Here is a 17301-nt window from a genome sequence, read left to right as displayed (position 1 = left end):
TCTAATAGCATTTGTAATAGAGTTTGCTGTGTTTACATTTTAATAACTGAGGTGGTTTTCTAAGTGGAAAGGAAAGATAAGATATACAGAATCCCCTTTTTTTATTGTTATCTACATAAAAGTAAACTAGTTGTGCAGGACTCCAAGCAACTGATTCACCTACTGCACCCACCGTGGAGCCTGCAGCTAACAATACAGAATAAATTGGGTTGCAGAGACCTGATGCTGATGATAGTAAATCAGTAAGAAAGCTAGACAAGCTTGAAATAAATTTAAAACAGGAAAGCACTGGCCATTTACTGCTGCAAACTTTTCTTCTATTATAAAAGTATCTGGGAACAGAGAAAACTCTCACATTGTATTATTAGTGAAATGAGGCAGTGCAGAGAAAGTGAAGTATCAGTGAAAGAATTCAGGGCCTTTTAATTTTTTTTTTTAAGATTTTATTTATTTATTCATGAGAGACACAGAGAGAGCAAGAGAGAGGCAGAGACACAGGCAGAAGGAGAAGCAGGCTCCATGCAGGGAGCCCAATGTGGGACTCGATCCTGAGACTCCAAGATCACACTCTGGGCCAAAGGCAGGCACTAAACCACTGAGCCACCCAGGGAATCCCCTTCAGGGCCTTTTTAACCTAGGAAAACAATCTACTCTTAAATCACTTTTCACAGAAACCTTATTAGATAAGCCCTAGGTGCTCATCATTAAAAAGACTATAAAAAAACCCAGAAAACTAAACTAAACTAAACTAATAATGACCAAAGCTGCTCCATCATTGACAATCCCTGCTAACATCTAGTGCGTGAGCTTTGAGACTTTAGTTTTAGCTAAAGCAATATGATATGCGGGGCATTACGTTTATATTACCATTTCATCAATGCAAAACCATCACGGCCTTGGCTTGTCAGCATCACTAGTGATTAGTTTTGATTATTGAATACCAGAAAATTAATGAAATCGCATGAAAAATTAAACACTCGTATGGCTCTGAATTTTTAAGGCAAGATTTCCTTCTACAAATTAACCAAGGACTTAGATATCTATTTGGCTACATATTGAAAAAGAGGATTCCAATTTTCCAATACATTCCTATAAAGACACATTTTGTTAGTCAATATTTGGATTAATTTCACATGTTTCCAGAAAGGTACACCATTTTCCACGTGTTCTAGGAATGAAGAAAACAGACTGAAAGGTTCATGGTTTTTCTGACTATAAAGTAGCAGAAATAGGTTGTTTATTGCCTGTGGTGAGCCGGGCTCTTTATGCTTACCCTTTACAAGCACTGACTTATTTAATCCTCCCAACTGCTCTATGAAGTAGGTACCCTGCCCCAATTTACAAGAGAGGAAACAAGATTCAAAATATTGAGTGCCTTGCCTAAGGTCTTAAGGGAGTGACATAGTCAGGATTCTTGTCCCAACACTAGAGATTACTATCCTGAACATTTTGGAGTATTTTCTTCCAGTTTTTCTTTTTTTTCCTAGAAGGAAATATTTCTATTCCTGTGTATATAGATGTATAGAAATACAATCGCCTATGTGCCCGCATGGACACACATACCATCTCCCCACACACATACTGCCACACTCATCCACCTCCTTACTCACATCTTCTCACATCCCCTTCCATGTCCTCATCTCCCCCACACCCGGGTACTACCACCTGTACATACACACACCCTCCCACACACCTCTCACAAATGCCGTTGAACACATCTACTTATCCCTACCATGTTCACAGCCTTACATCCATCTGTACCTCCTCACATGATTGCATACATTGTTCACAAACACACATCTCAGCACACAGCCCCTTCCCACCTCTCACACACTTATTCCCATACAACTCCTCCTACTTATGCTCACTAACATACATACTCCACAGACATGCACATGCATCTCCTATTACCTGTATACTTTCACTCATACACATGTATACACTCACAAACACCTGTTCTTCTCACACACTTTCACTCACATACTTCATATATATACCCTCACAGGCGCCCATCTCTTCACACACACACACACACACACACACACACACACACACACACATCTTTTCAGAATTAAAAAAAAGGCATATATTATTGCAATAGTAAAATGATATAAAGGTATATATAGAAAAAAATGGCTCAGCTCTTGGGGATTGCCTCTCACCTAGGTTGTCAAAGGAATCAGTCCCATATGTAGCATGTGCCTCGTGTGGTCAGTGTGACTCATCCGCACCCCACCCCTAGGCACCCTGCTCTCTGTCAGCTGACCTGTGTGGTCCACATCAGCGGTGTCTCTGGCTTCTTGTTGGGTTTGGGTAATGGAAGCCCCAGCAGGAGATTGGGAGAAGAGAAGACAGTGAGTTAGACTATCCTGTCTTCCTCCCATCAAATTCACCAAGACCAGGTTGTTTCCTTTACCCAAAGGCCGCCACTCCTTTCCTCTCTGGGCAACCATCTCCTGGATTTGGGGATCTGATCCTCCTCTTATCCCTTCAGGTCTAGGGGAAGAAATAGTCCTATCGGTGTAGCTCCACCACACCCTGCCCATCCTTTTAGGATAAAGCCTCTTTTAATTATTTTGAGTTTTATCATATGCTTTGTATCAAGACTCTGATACTTCTCATAGCAGCTTATGCATAAATAAGGTTTATTTTTTTCAGAATGAGGGTCATGTATTATACATACAGCTTTAAATAATACTGTCCTTTATTAAATTATGAACATTTTCTAATATATTTAAATGTTTTAATAGCTGCATAATAACCAATTTCAGAGTCATGCCATTTTAGCATTAGCAATTTTTGAAAATTAAAAAAAATGATGCAGCATACATCCTTTTATGTCTGGCTTTCCTGTATTTAGTTTTATGTTGTTAAAATCCATCCATGTTGTTCATGTGGAATACTTTGTTCCTTCTAAGTGCTTCCTTCATGTATACTAGTCCATTATACACACATACTAAAAATTACATATCTGTTCCACAACAGATGAACATTTTAGTAGATTCTAATTTGGAGCTATCATGGACAGTGTTTTATGAACATTCTGTGCATGCCTTTTAGTGAACGTATATATTTATTTCTTCCTGGTATAAACCTGAGAGTACAATGATTGTTTACCATAATTAATTTAAACTTTCCCCTTTTGTTGTAATTCAGGTTACTTCCTTCTTTTCATACAAATAATACTGCAATGGCCATTTTTCTACACATGTATGTGGATTATTACTTCAACAGGATAAATTTTTAGAAAGGGGATTACTTGCTAAAAGCATTTTATTTATTTATTTACTTTTTTTTTTTTTTTGCTAAAAGCATTTTAAAGGCCCTTGATAAACATTGCTATTTTATATTCATTATATACATTACATTTTATATTCTAATCACCAGGTCATGAAGATTCTTGGGAAAATAGTATTTTTAAGAATTCATAAAAAGAATTAACTTGAGGCACATAACATGAAATTCTATGAACTGGGTAAGCCTGGATTGTCTTCAGTTTCTCTACTGAAAAAAAAATTGGCTTAAATTTTTTACAGTGGTTCCTCTACTAATACAGTATATTCCATTGAAATTGTTATTTTAAAAAGCATAGGAACGAGAAATAATACATCAGACATGTGGACAGATTCTAGGATGTCAGAGAGCCTATAGTGTCAAAGTATAGCCAAATTCTATGAAAGAAATGTTACATTCATTTATTCAATAGATATATATTGAACAAAAACTCTGGGCCTGGCAATCTGTCCAATGCTACAAGCACAAAAATGAGTAAGAGTTCCCTCAGGTTGTTTTCTGCATAAAGAGTAAATGAATGAGATCAACACCTCATTTATCTCCTGTAGTGAACCAGACTCTTCATGCTTAGCCCTTTACAAGCACTGGCTGATTTAATACTCCCACTACCCTGTGGGGCAGGCACATAGCCTTCAGTTTATGAGAGGAAGCAGGAGTTTCAAAAGATTGAGCGCCTTGCCTAAGGTCATAAGTGAGTGACATAACCAGGATTCAAATGTAGAATGTTGGCTTGGTTCCCACCATACCGTGCTGCCACCACGCTAAGGAGAAGAAAGAAAGGGAATGAACATATCTGTTTCTTCATTATTCTACTTCTTATTTTGCCAAACAACATTTTAAATTCATGTCAGTGGTACAAATACCATTTTGAGGATAGGGAAAAGAGCAGGAGGTGAGAGCGAAGTGTGATGTTGACATCATTGATATTTGTCCCAGTTCAATTAGTTAAATGTTCTCTTAGGCTTGTTTAAGAGACTGACAGTTTAGGATAATATTGCAAATTGGCCAAACACAAATTGGTGATGCATAAATATTGGGTGATTTGCGGCTGATATGAGTAGTCACCAATGATTTGAGCTACTTTGCTACAATTTGTCTCCTCAGGCACATCAAGAACCCTTCAAAGTAGTGGCTGCAAAACAGGACATTTATTTAGCAACAATAATTTAATAATTAATTAATTAATAATTTGATAATATTTAATAATATAATAATAATATTATACTACAGAGTAGTATGAATGTCTCTACTATTCAGACCAAATGATATATCTTGAATAACATCTATTTCACTAATGAAAATCCATTACAACCATCATTTTGCTAATTATTAAGCACTAAATATTTCAAATAAAAACTTCTAACTTTCATCATTCTAATTAACAAAACTTATGACGTTAAACCAGTTATATTAATCATATACATACTATATCTGTACCATAAATTCATGATTACAGCAACTGATTATTACTAAAAAATGTAGCTTAAATAAACACATACACAATAATACGTTGTGTATTCTGAAGTATTTTAGAGTAAAACAGAAACATCATAATAGGTTAAGTTAAGTAGACTTTGAGGGCTTCATTATCCAATTTTCAAAATATCTAAATTTTGTGGGGAAAGCTCTGTTTTCCTACTCAGTGTTTGTCAAGGGAGATGTTACTGGCATTTTGAATGGAATATATTTTTTAAGTAACCTGAATCGAATCATGCACTAAAGACCACTTGGCACCCCTGATATCTGCCCACCAAATGCACAAAGCAACCCTTAGCCCGGTAAATATGAGAAACAAAATTCCTTCCATACAGTTCCAGTCAGGAGGCAGGTGTTGGGAGAGTACAGAAATGCTATAACTGGACTTACGAATAGGGTGCCATAGACCTTAAGGGAGAGTGTAAAGAACCATGATTCAATCAGCTTTTGGCTTGGAGCAGGGCATAAAAGAAAAGGAGCAGAATAAACCAAGGGAAATTTAGAGCACTATAAGCAAAAGAGGGTCCACCTTCAAATTCTCCAGCTGGTATCAGTGTTTTTGAGAAATGTCAACTGCTGTCTGATGACTTGTCCAGAAATATTCTCAGTGAGGAATCTCTCCTGAGTTCTAATCCAGAGTTGTGCTATAGAATGAGAAGTTTGCCCAAGGTACAAATTTAGGCTCCCCAAAGTTAGAATAGTGGTAGTTCAGAAGAAAAGGGAAACGCTGAGTGAGGTCAAAGTAGTGGTTGCCATGCAGGTGCTGGTTTCCCCTTTAGCTGAGCCAAGCATGGCTTCTGTGACTCAACGTCATGAGAATGCCTCTGTGCTACGCCGAGGCATTGTGACAGACATGTCAACTTGCCCCTTCTCCCAGCCTTTCTCAGCTGGTATGTCCAATTTCCTTCACTCTGCTTTTATGACCTAACATGCTAAATGATTTACACTTCAATTATGGTTATTATTTACTTCTGGTAAACTCCCACCTTTGTGCATGCTTTGTAAGGGTCAAAGAGCTTGTCTGTTGTTCATCGATGTAATCCTATTACTTAGAACTGTCTGGCACTCCATGAATGTTTGTTTTGTTATCCTTACTTTCCAGATGAGAAATCGTAACTCAGAGTTACAGTGATACCCAGTCAGTGGTAGAGCCTGGATTAGAGCCCAGACTATTCTGTATTCAAAGTCTTTTTTTTCCTCTATACCACTTTCTGCCCCTGGTTCCACCCTCCATCCCCACCCCTATAGTCCTCTATTTTCTATAACTTCAAGTAACATTTTTCCAGTTCCCTAAATACCCTAGCCTGGGTTAATTGGTCATGGCTATTTTGAAGTCTTGTTACAGCTCTTCCATACTTGTTGTAATTGCCTAATTATCTGTGTTTTTCTCCAACCAGTTTGTAAGAATCTTGAAAGCAGGGACTGAGTTTTGTTCATCACTGAATTTCTGATACCCTGCAGAGGTCCCAGCACACAGTAGGCATTCAATAAGTCTTGTTGAATTAATGCATGGGTGACATCTACATGCTGACATGCTATGACTCTTCTCTTGTTCCATTTTCCTTCTGGAAGCAGCCCTCTGGGGCAGATGTCATGTTTAGAAAGATAAAAGTGAGCTTGAACTGTAAACATCTGCCCTGCCATTGATCAGGCGAGACTAGCAAACAGAGATGAAGCCATCTACAAAATTAACAGGATTCAATATTTCTCCCAAGAACATACTGCAGCTGTAAAGCGTCCCTTTCTTTGAGTTAACTGCCGCTTCTTTTTATACACTGAAACACTTTGTTTTTCAAAATCACAGACTATTACAAACTTTGCTGTTTGGAATCATTATCAGTAAGAAAGGAATATCCCTCTCTTGTCTAGAGGATCTAAGAACTTTGACACAAAAATGCAGTCTTCACAGACAATCTAGGTGCAGGGTTTCAGAGAGAGGGTTTCTGGATATACACTGCATATGTATCTCGAGATTCGTGTTTTCAAGGGAGCAGGACCCGGATCCACCTTGCAGCGCAGACCCGATGTTGGTCCATTTACACAAGCTTTGCTTTGCTGTGAGCCCATTACAATACTCAACTCCACCCTATTTCTATATCTTAAAATAACTCTATCTTTGCTTTTGTTTAGTGAGACACCACTGTTCCTTAGGCATGCACTCTTCTTTAGTGCAATGAGTCAGTTAAACCCTGACTGTTGAACTTAAGGTGTGTCTCTGGTAGCGTTTGGATGATTGGGCTCTGACATCTATGCTTCTGTGCTCTGGCCCAGTAGTTTTCTAACTGGCTGCACATTAGAATCAGTAGGGAGTGCCTGGGCCCCCTGAGAAATTCTGATTAAAGTCTGGGGTAGGCCCTGGGAATCAGAATTTCAAAGCTCTCCAGTTGATCCTGTTGCCAGAAAAAGAATCATTTTTCCTTGCCAAATGGCCCCAGAAACATTTGGAAGGGGCATTAAAATCCAGTTTCACGAAGCACGAGTCAGCCCCCTAAATCAGTGTCTTTGGCTATAGAACTGAGGAATCTGTATTCTTAGTGAATACCTCAAGGATGTTTATGCACATGGAAGTTTAAGGACATTGCCTACTATTTACTTCCTGTCCAAAGCACTCTCAGTTTTATTTTTATTTTTCATGATTAGCACAGAACAGAGAGTAGCATAGGAGGGAAAGAGAAAGAAACAGAGAGGGCTCTGTTCTGTGCTGAATATACAAGAACTTTTCTCTCAGTTTATGGTCGTATTTTGAGACAATTTATCTGTTCACAAGACTAAGCAGGGTGGGGCTGGGAGTTGAGGCAGGGAGATGGGATAGTTGGGAAGGAGGAGCCCTGGACTCAGACCTCACAGTAACAGAGGAATTTAAATACAGAATTCTAAAAGTCTCTCTAATGAAAATAGCTATGACACAGTCACAAAGATGGACTTACTTCCCTGGAAGCTGATTCTTGTACACTTTTAAATCTGATCCCATTAATAGACTGCACGTAAATCTCACACTGTGAATTGATATTTCTTAATCTCTCATTTTAAAGAGTAAAACTATATTCTGTTACATTTTCTTGTGTGCTAAAGAATGTAAAATACACTGTTAGATTATATTAAGACTTTTTTTGGGTCATTTTCACAGACACTGAGGGCCTAGTGTGTCACAAAGTGGCCCAGGCCTAGCTCCACCTGAATGGCCCTGTGTCCTACAAGTTGAAACTGGTCTTTAGAAATAGTCAGTGCAAATGCCTAGAGGCTGCCACAAGAGGGCCTCTGTGTCTCAGATAAAATTAAGGAATCATTTAAGACTACAGAGAAAATTCCTTTATATTGTCAAATAAGTGTTTTGCATGATTTAAAGAAATAAAGTTGTTTTGGGGTAGAGGGCATAATTTGATGTATAGTCAATGTATCATCAACCTAATAGTACATCATTTTATGGCTAATTTCTGATCTAATATTCAAAAATACCCAATTCCCTTTTGATGTGAAGAAATGAAGTATAGAGGGTAGCCGGGTGGCTCAGCAGTTTAGTGCCCCCTTTGGCCTAGGGTGTGATCCTGGAGTCCTGGGATTGATTCCCGGGATCGAGTCACATGTCGGGCTTGCTTCATGGAGCCTGTTTTTTCCCTCTGTCTGTGTCTGTGCCTCTCTCTCTCTCTGTGTCTCTCATGAATAAATAAAATCTAAAAAAAAATAAATAAAAAAAAGAAATGAAGTATATAGTAATTTCTGCATTTGTCCTGGTCTTTATGTTTCATTATACATTCTGTTTCTTCAATCAATACAATAGAAATAACAATGCAATCTATTATTGGCCATTGGAACTGAGGTGTGTAATTTTGTTGAAATTGTCTGGGAATAGAAATTGAAAGTACAAACAATTGGTAGTACCATGGAATAAATGTTCTTTTGATTCACTTCATTTTCCAGTAAATACTATTGATGGATGTGATTTCTGAAGAATTGCCTTCTAATTTTTGAAAGGTTTTCAATGGAGTGTTGCTTTGATTTGTCATGAATAAAAGTGGTTAACATGCATTAAAAATAAATCTCTAAATTAAGATTTAAAAATAAGTGTTATTTTTCAGAATATTAGTTTTAGTTGTGATTTTATTAAAATATTTCCTTAGATAAATTCTAAAATAAACCAAATTTACTTCTTCTACAAAGCGTTATAAACACACAAACCAAATGTTATCATGGCAATAGAACAGTCCCTGAATATAAAGCAAAAATAAGCAACACAAGTGAAATAGTCAAATATACAAAAATGACCACTGAAATGGGATTGGGTATACTAAAATATTTGCTGCTGCTTTTTGTGGGAGAATGATACATTCTCAACCCATTAATGTTACTCTTGATGATATGCTTTAGCTGTGCCCAAGGAAATGAGTACCATGTTTGAGCAGAAACTTTTAAAAGCCATTAAATGGTTCCATCATGTTTCTTCTCTCTCTGCGTTGAGATCAGCATTGTACCAGTGAAAGCTCTTCCATCAGCCTGGATCTTGGTACATGGAAGAGATCCAGAGCCTACTTGCAACACATAGCGTGAAACATATATTTTTGTTGGTGTGACTCCCTATTATCTGCTTGATGTAATTAATTTACCACATAAGGAAGAAAACAATATGATTGGCTATCCATGCTATGAGGCTTTAATAAAAGGAGTTGAGCCATAGGCTCTATACACAAAGCAAAAGAAGAAAAAGTGATTAGAAGATCAGCAAAACTTCAAATATTGGAATCCCTGTGGGTACTAACAACAGACTGCCCTAGCAAATGGGGAAAATTAGAAGTCATTACAGAAATGATAAACCTAGATATTATGCCACTGTAGAAAGATTAAAAATAGATACCGATTTATTGAGTGCCAACTAAGTACTAAGAACTTTTATAAGATTTTATTTATTTATTAGAGAGAGAGAAAGTATGAAAGCAGGAAGGGTGGAGAGAGGGGGAGAGAGAATCCCAAGCAGACTCCCCACTGAGTATGGAGCCTGATGCAGGCCTTGATCCCACTACCCCAAGATCATGAGATCATGACCTAAGACAAAATTGAGAATTGGATGCTTACTAAATGAGCCACCTGGGCACCCACCAAGAACTTTTTATGTATAACTTCATTTTTATAAGTATTCTTCAATTAGATGCCATAATTTTTCTTTCCTGGGTGACAAAACAAGTCTGGAAAGTTAGGTTCATTCATTTACGCGTTTCCTCGTTTATTTGTTCATTTATTCACTCAATCATAATTCAATCAACAAGTATTTGCGAAGCACATATTATATACCAGGTCGTGAAGTTAGGTTTTTAAACCCCTTCCTGTCTGATTTCAAAGTCTGTGTTCTCACCATTCCATAGAACTTAGTGGCAGGCAGAATTTTAAGATGACCCCCAAGATTTCCCACTCTCCTGTCAAAAACACTCTATGAAAATAATGAGTACAATGGATTTAACTCCCAGGAGAGGTTATGCCTCATGGCACAGTTGACTTTAAAATAAAATCATTCAAGTGGGCCTGACCTAATCTCATGAACTGGTCTTGCAGGGAGAAGTTAGAGAGAAACAAAGCATGAGAGAGTTGAGATGACAAAGCTTCTCAATTCCTGAAATAGAGGGGACCACACGGCAAGGATCTAAGTGTAGTCTCTGGAGAAGGAAGCAGTCTGTGATGACAGCCAGCAAGACATTGGGGACATCACTCCTATACCACAAGGAAATGAATTCTGCCTACAGCCTGTTGGAGCTTGGAAGAGTGTCCCTACTCACACCTCCAGATGAGAATATAGTCAGCCAACCCTTCGAATTTGGGGTTCTGAAACCAAGGTTGTACAAAGGACTTAGATAAAATGTGATAGACTCCTGACCCATGGAAACTAAGGATATAAATAGATGTTTTTCTTTTTTTTTTTTAAGATTTTATTTATTTATTCACGAGAGACACAGAGAGAGAGAGAGAGAGAGAGAAAGGGAGAGAGGCAGAGACACAGGCAGAGGGAGAAGCAAGCTCCATGCAGGGAGCCTGATGTGGGACTTGATCCCGGGACTCCAGGATCAGGCCCTGGGCTGAAGGCAGGCGTTCAACTGCTGAGCCACCCAGGCGTCCCTAAATAGATGTTTTTCAAGTCATCAAGTGTGTGATCATTTGTTACAGAACAAAAGAAAACCAATGCACTCTTCTATAGATTGATAACTTAGAGTCATTAATAAAAGTAGAATTTATGTTCAGAATGATCTGCCTGGGAAGGTAGGCAAGCATGATGGTAGAGTTTAGAAATACACTCAGTCAGTAGAGGGTAAGACAAAAAAAGAAAAAAAAAAGAAAAAAAAGATAAGAAATGATTGTAATACAGGATCACTAAACTCCTTTCTAAATCCAGAGCTTATGACTGTATTTCCTATGACTTTGTGACCTCTCAAGTCCTTTTTTTTTTCAAAATTATATTACGGGTTTTATTAATTTTGCCAGATACGCTAATTGAGTTATTTGTTGTCTGAGTGAACGTGGCAGTTGTGGTCCACCCAAAATATAATGACTTTGAACATGAGATATTTTTCAGGGTCATGAGTCATTGAATGTAGATTTTTCCATTTTTAAAAAATTTGTTATGACTGCCCAAGTTCTGTAGTGGCTGGATGAGACCTCTTCATTCTTTCCTTTATGTGAGATTCAAAAGTCTATTCAAAAGCTTTTCTTATGAGAATAATATGAACAAATATAAGGGCACTTTCATTGTTATAGTCTTTTATTTCAATGCACGTATTTCCTACGCTAACCTTGACCTCTCCTCACTATGCTTTTCCTCTATTCTTATTTATATAGCATAGGTTAAATATTCTTTGACCATTTGAGATATTTTTGACAATCCCCATAATTTCTGTGCAAGATCCTTTTTTTTAATTTAACCTTAGTATTCTGTAGCAAAGGCTTCATGAATAATTTTAATTTTCCCTACTCATGTATCTGTAAGAAAATATCATTTAAATAAAGTACATGGAAAATAAATGACCTCTAAGAGAATTCTTTCCCTATTTCAAGATCTATGCTAAAAGTTACTTGGTATTATTTGAGGGGTTTGAACAATATATTATATAAAAGGGTTTAAGCAACACGATCTTAAAAATATACTAAGTTCACAAGTAAGGCACAAAAGCTGCAAACAGGTCATCCAACCTACAGCTTTGTGAAATGAAATCTTGCCATGAGAAATTATTCTCAGCTTCCTAGGTAATGGATCTTCTAGTGTCTTCCTTGAAGAGTGCTCCATTATTCATTAGTATTTACTGCCAGGAGGCCCTCCACCCAGGTTCACTTCCTTTTTCTTTCATTATAACTTGTTGCATTGCATTATATATCTCTGTTCAAGAAAACAATCTCCTTTCTTCCTATAGATTTGGGAATGTAATTATCTTTGGATTCAGTAACATTGTTTCAATTAATGTCCCAACTTGTCTTTCTAGAAGAGAATTGCTCATGCCTTGTCTGTTTGGGGTTTGCACTCTTTAGACTAACATATGCAGAATTAAAATCACCAGTCCTAAGTTAGTGAGTAGAATACTGCTCCAAAGAAGTTATTTACCTAGTTTATAAAATTTTGCTGCTAGAGGAGGTCACTGAGTGGGTGTGACTGCCAGTAGACTTGTGACCTGGACCCAGCAACTGGAGGTTCTTCGCCCCTTCCCCTGTGTTTAGAACTTAGGCTCTGTTTATCTTGTCCTCGCTAGAAGCTGCCCAAGGATGAGCCTTAAGTTAGAGATGTATGGTTGAGACCATCTGGATGGTCTACATGACTGAGCCCAATTAAAGCCCCTGTCAACTGTTCAGATTTGGTGGGCATGTGCAGAGGTCTACTCACCTCGCCTCCCAAGACAAGCCTAAGTAAGTTGCCATGCTTTTTAAGACTGCCACCATCTGGTATGGCCTACTTCTTTTTGCAGTCTCCCTGCTCTTGATATGGAAGAGGATTCTGGTTTCAGATTTCACCTGGGAAGATCCAGAGGTAGCAAACTAACATTTGCTGAGGAACAACTCTGCCTTTGGGAGAAAAGTCTGGATTAGACTATATAAAAATGGTATAGTAGAGGCTGTGAAGCTACTGCCGTAAGACATATGAGACCATCATATTAGACAATAGATCAGATATCCTGAGCTCCTCGTTCAGACTCGGAAACTAATTCACTGTTGACTTTTGGCAAGTTCATTAATATTTCTCTCATAATTTTTTTTTCACTTTATGACTGAAAAGATTGGATGTATTTGGGATATATACTGCTTGAGGGTTGCTATTTTCCTCCCTTCCCTATATCCATAACAGGTAGTTGATTGTGTCACTGTCCATTCATTCATTTATTCACATTCAAACAAAATCCTCATGCTTAAACTCAGCAGTTTTCAACATACTTATTAACACAGTGAAATTACCACTTCACATGAAATGATACCACTGCTGGAACAGAACGTCTCCAAGTCCTCTTCTATTTTATTAGCATTCCATGAGTCCTGCATGGATCTTTCTGAGCAAGGAATTTTGCATCATCATAAGAAAGGTTCCATTTTTGGGTGCCTGGGTAGCTTCGTTGGTGAGGTGTTTGTCTTTTGCTCAGGTCAGGATCCCAGGGTCCTGAGATCGAGCCCCACATTGGACCCCTTATTTAATGGAGAGTCTGCTTCTCCTTCTCTCTCCTCTTCCCTTCCAGAGGGCTCTCTCTGTTTCTCTCAAATCAATCAATCGGTCACTCTTAAAACAAGGATCCATTTTGTTCCAGGCATTGACTATGTACTTTACTTGCCCCTGCTTTCCTTAATGCACATTAAGTGTTGCTCCAAGGTAGATGGTTTTCCAGAACATTGGTGTGTAGCAGTATCTGTCAAAACACAGATTACTGGAGCCCTTCCCCAGTACTGATTCAGCAGGTCTGGGTACAACCCAAGAATTTGCATTTCTAACACGTTTCCAGGTGATTGTGATGTTCCTGGTCTTAGGATCATACTTGAAAAACACTGTTCTTAGAACATTCCTTAACTTAGAGTTCATAGATCTCAATGGCATCAATACATAGGATTCAGAGAGTTTATAAAAGATGGATTTATAACTGTGCTTTAAATGAATTAATATATTTATCAGAAATTTGTTTTAATTTATAATATGGTAAATATAGCTAGATAAAACCAAAATTGAAAAAAACACCTTGAGATCTTTCATTTTTAAGAGTGGAAACTGGTCTTAAACCAAAATATTTTTCTGTAGAAAATTTATAGCCCAAAGAATATAATTATTAAAATACCAAAAAAATAAAAATAAAAAAAAATACCAAAAAGCCTATTAGCAACTATGTTGTCATTGCCTTTGGAATTTCTTAAGAGCATCTGCATTGACAGGAACTAATAGAAAAAAACAAAGGAAAAACACCAAACAGTGAACATAAATGATTTAAAAGAAGTTTTTAAAAAGATCCAGTATCTTTAGCAGGCAACAGGGTTAAATGGAAGCTGGGTGGAACATTCAGGTTGAGTTGGTGGCCACACCTGTGGCATGTGCTAGCATGCCAGGATGCTTTCCTGTCCTGTGAGTCTCTTTTAACCGCTTGCTATTATTGTTGCAAGATGAAATAAGACAAAGCACAAATATTCCAGACAGGTAACACATTGAACAAAATTCTCACTAACGTATGAATCATTGTCATTAAATCATTGTCTTGGGCAGCAGAAAGCCACACACTGGAGGAGCCTGGCAGGGAATACAGAAGTGCAAACCCCTGTGGTGTTGGACAATACAGGAATTTGAGCTGGATTGGACTTTATTCAGATGCTGCTCAAACCAAAAGGGCCCTGGGTACAGTCTTCCCACGGGGTAATACAGCTTTACAATCCTTCCCTGAGAGGAAGTTTTGATAGAATTGAGTGGAAGATGACCTACATGGGAGCTTGAAGGACATGCCAACCAATGGGAAAGAGCAGAATCTAATACAACCTTTATCTACTTCAAAATAATATATTCTGTAAACACTGGCAAATCTAAAGTCATGACTAAGAGTGAAAGTAATATCAGCCCTGTTATATATATACATAGCAGGACATCTTCTGTAGGAAGTTGAAATGCTTTTCATTCTCATTTGAAATTCCTCCTGGAAGCAGAGGTATTTGTTTGTTTGTTTTTAAAAGATTTTACTTATTTATTCATGATTGACGCACAGAGAGAGAGAGAGAGAGAGACATAGGCAGAAGGAGAAGCAGGCTCCCTGAGGGAAGCCTGATGTGGGACTCGATCCTAAGACCCTGGGATCACAACTTGAGCCAAAGGCAGATGCTCAACCACTGAGCCACCCAGGTGCCCCAGAGGCAGAGGTATTTGAATTGTGTTACAATAATCTATTATCTGGAAAAAGGAGCACATTACTTGAAAATTACATTAATATGGACTGATTAATATGATTGGTTCATTAGGCCCCCATAAATCATTATTGAATGGAGGATCACATTAATCCAATGACAAGACTTATTGGCCAGGTGCAAACACCATAGCAGTCCCATCCTCAAAGAAGCAACTAGATAATTATTTCCAGTTATTAGTAACTTGTGGTCCAGCTGTGGGCAATTGGTTATCAAAACACATAGAGATTCTCTCTTTTGTTCATTTATATTTCCCAAATGCTGAAAGCAGCACATAACTGATAATTGGTGTTCAATAAATATTTAATGAACAAATCTATTAATTCAGCTTAGATTGCAAGTAAGACAAAATTTAACTCAAACTAGATTAGATAATAGATAATCTAATTCAAACTAGATTAGATAACAGTGAATTTAGTAGTTCTCACACTGATAAGTGCATAGATTGGGAGAGATTTAGAGCAGCCTCTCCTATAAAGGGGAGCTTTAGAGTTCTTATACTAATTCTCAATGATTCTTTCAAAACTACTTTTATTAATGAGTTGTCTTTGTCCACACGCTCTCTTTACCCATGATTGTAGCATACTAGCTTCTTTCACATGTGTCTGAAAGGAAGGAATCTCATGCAAAAGCAGTGATCAAGAGCCTTCATCTCGCAGTGTTTGGATCTTGAACATATCTTCATGACCAGGAGAGTGCCAGGTGCTGGGACACTCATGAGAACAAGGAACAAAGCAATCAACATATGCATCCACACTAATGATGAACATCATCTCTTTTCCTTTAGAGTTCTGGTAACATCAAGCCCCAGCCTTGGGAGAGACAGTCACCTTTCTTCTACACTTTAGCATTAATGATTTCCCTCCACACTGTTATGGTTATTTAACAGAAGTAAAGAACAGCTTAAACAAAACATTTTCCACTTTTTTAAAAAAGATTTTATTTATTTACTCATGAGAGACACAGAGAGAGAGAGCGAGTGAGACCGAGAGAGAGGCAGAGACACAGGCAGAGGGAGAAGAAGCAGGCTGCATGCAGGGAGCCTGATGTGGGACTTGATCCCGGGACTCCAGGATCACACCCTGGGCTAAAGGCAGGCGCTAAACTGCTGAGCCATGCAGGCTCATTTTCCACCTTGTTAGACTTTTGGCTGTGATCATCAGAATCATTGTTGAGTTTTCTAAAAATTCAGATTCCTAGGCCCAGAGCTGGTGATTATGATTTCGTTAGCTCCTCATGTAACTGATAATCAGTCAGGTTTCAGAATCATTGCTAAAATGCACTGCAAAAACGTATGGTAAAATATTTGAAACTACAGAGCTTGTTTGTATTCTGTTTGGCAGTCATCCTTGTAACACCGGGTACCAGCTTATCTTTGCTTTCCCTGAAATTGTTAGCATATTAAAAGCAAAAACTGTTTCACCTATTTGTATACATCTCCTTGTATCCTCATACTTGATATTTTGTGAATAGTGTGCACTGGACAAATTTGATTGAGTTTGACACAACATCATAAAGGAGAGGGGTGGGGGTTTAAGACCAGCACATCTGGAAGGCCCAAGTCTGGCTTTTGGAAACTGAGGAATCCTGCCTCACATTTCATTTAGAAACCACCCTGTAGATCAATCAGGAGCACTACTCTTTAAAATAATTAAGGAATGTTTAGCATGATGGGTCAATGGTATGGCAGGTTAAAAACTTGTATTTTACCTGCATAAATGAAAATATTTCTAATATATAATATTTGATACTCACATAAATTCTATATCAGCATTTATCTAATAAAATTAGAGAATAAGAAGATATTCAATATAGATTTAAAATTAGATATTCCTTCTGGAGACAGCCAGTGAGATAGCAAGCCAAGGAATAAATACTCTAGCACATACTTTCTGCTATAAATTGTATTAAATCATGTGTTTTCTTATTTTAGTAAAACATGAACAAATAGTTTTTATTTATGCTTTAGCTCAAGACAAATTGAAATCTTGAAAGGTTATTAGTACCACCTAAATAAGTGTAGTTTTATTCGGATATTCCTTTTGGTATAAAAATGAATAATGAAGGGAGCACATAAATACATGTATTTTATGAAAATATTCAGATTCTGGATAATTTGATCTTTCACGTGAATTATAAACTCACCTT

At 37.7% G+C, this 17301-nt stretch overlaps 1 long non-coding RNA gene across 2 annotated transcripts in view; it reads right to left on the bottom strand.

The window, feature by feature from the left end:
- Positions 1-17301, bottom strand: part of LOC144302504 (uncharacterized) — a 303624-nt gene that overhangs the window by 87220 nt on the left and 199103 nt on the right. The window lies entirely within an intron of this gene.

Source organism: Canis aureus, chromosome 2, assembly GCF_053574225.1.
Source record: "Canis aureus isolate CA01 chromosome 2, VMU_Caureus_v.1.0, whole genome shotgun sequence".
NCBI lineage: Eukaryota > Metazoa > Chordata > Mammalia > Carnivora > Canidae > Canis > Canis aureus.
Note: the sequence above shows the minus strand (reverse complement) of the source record. Positions and strands in the feature narration are given on the sequence as shown.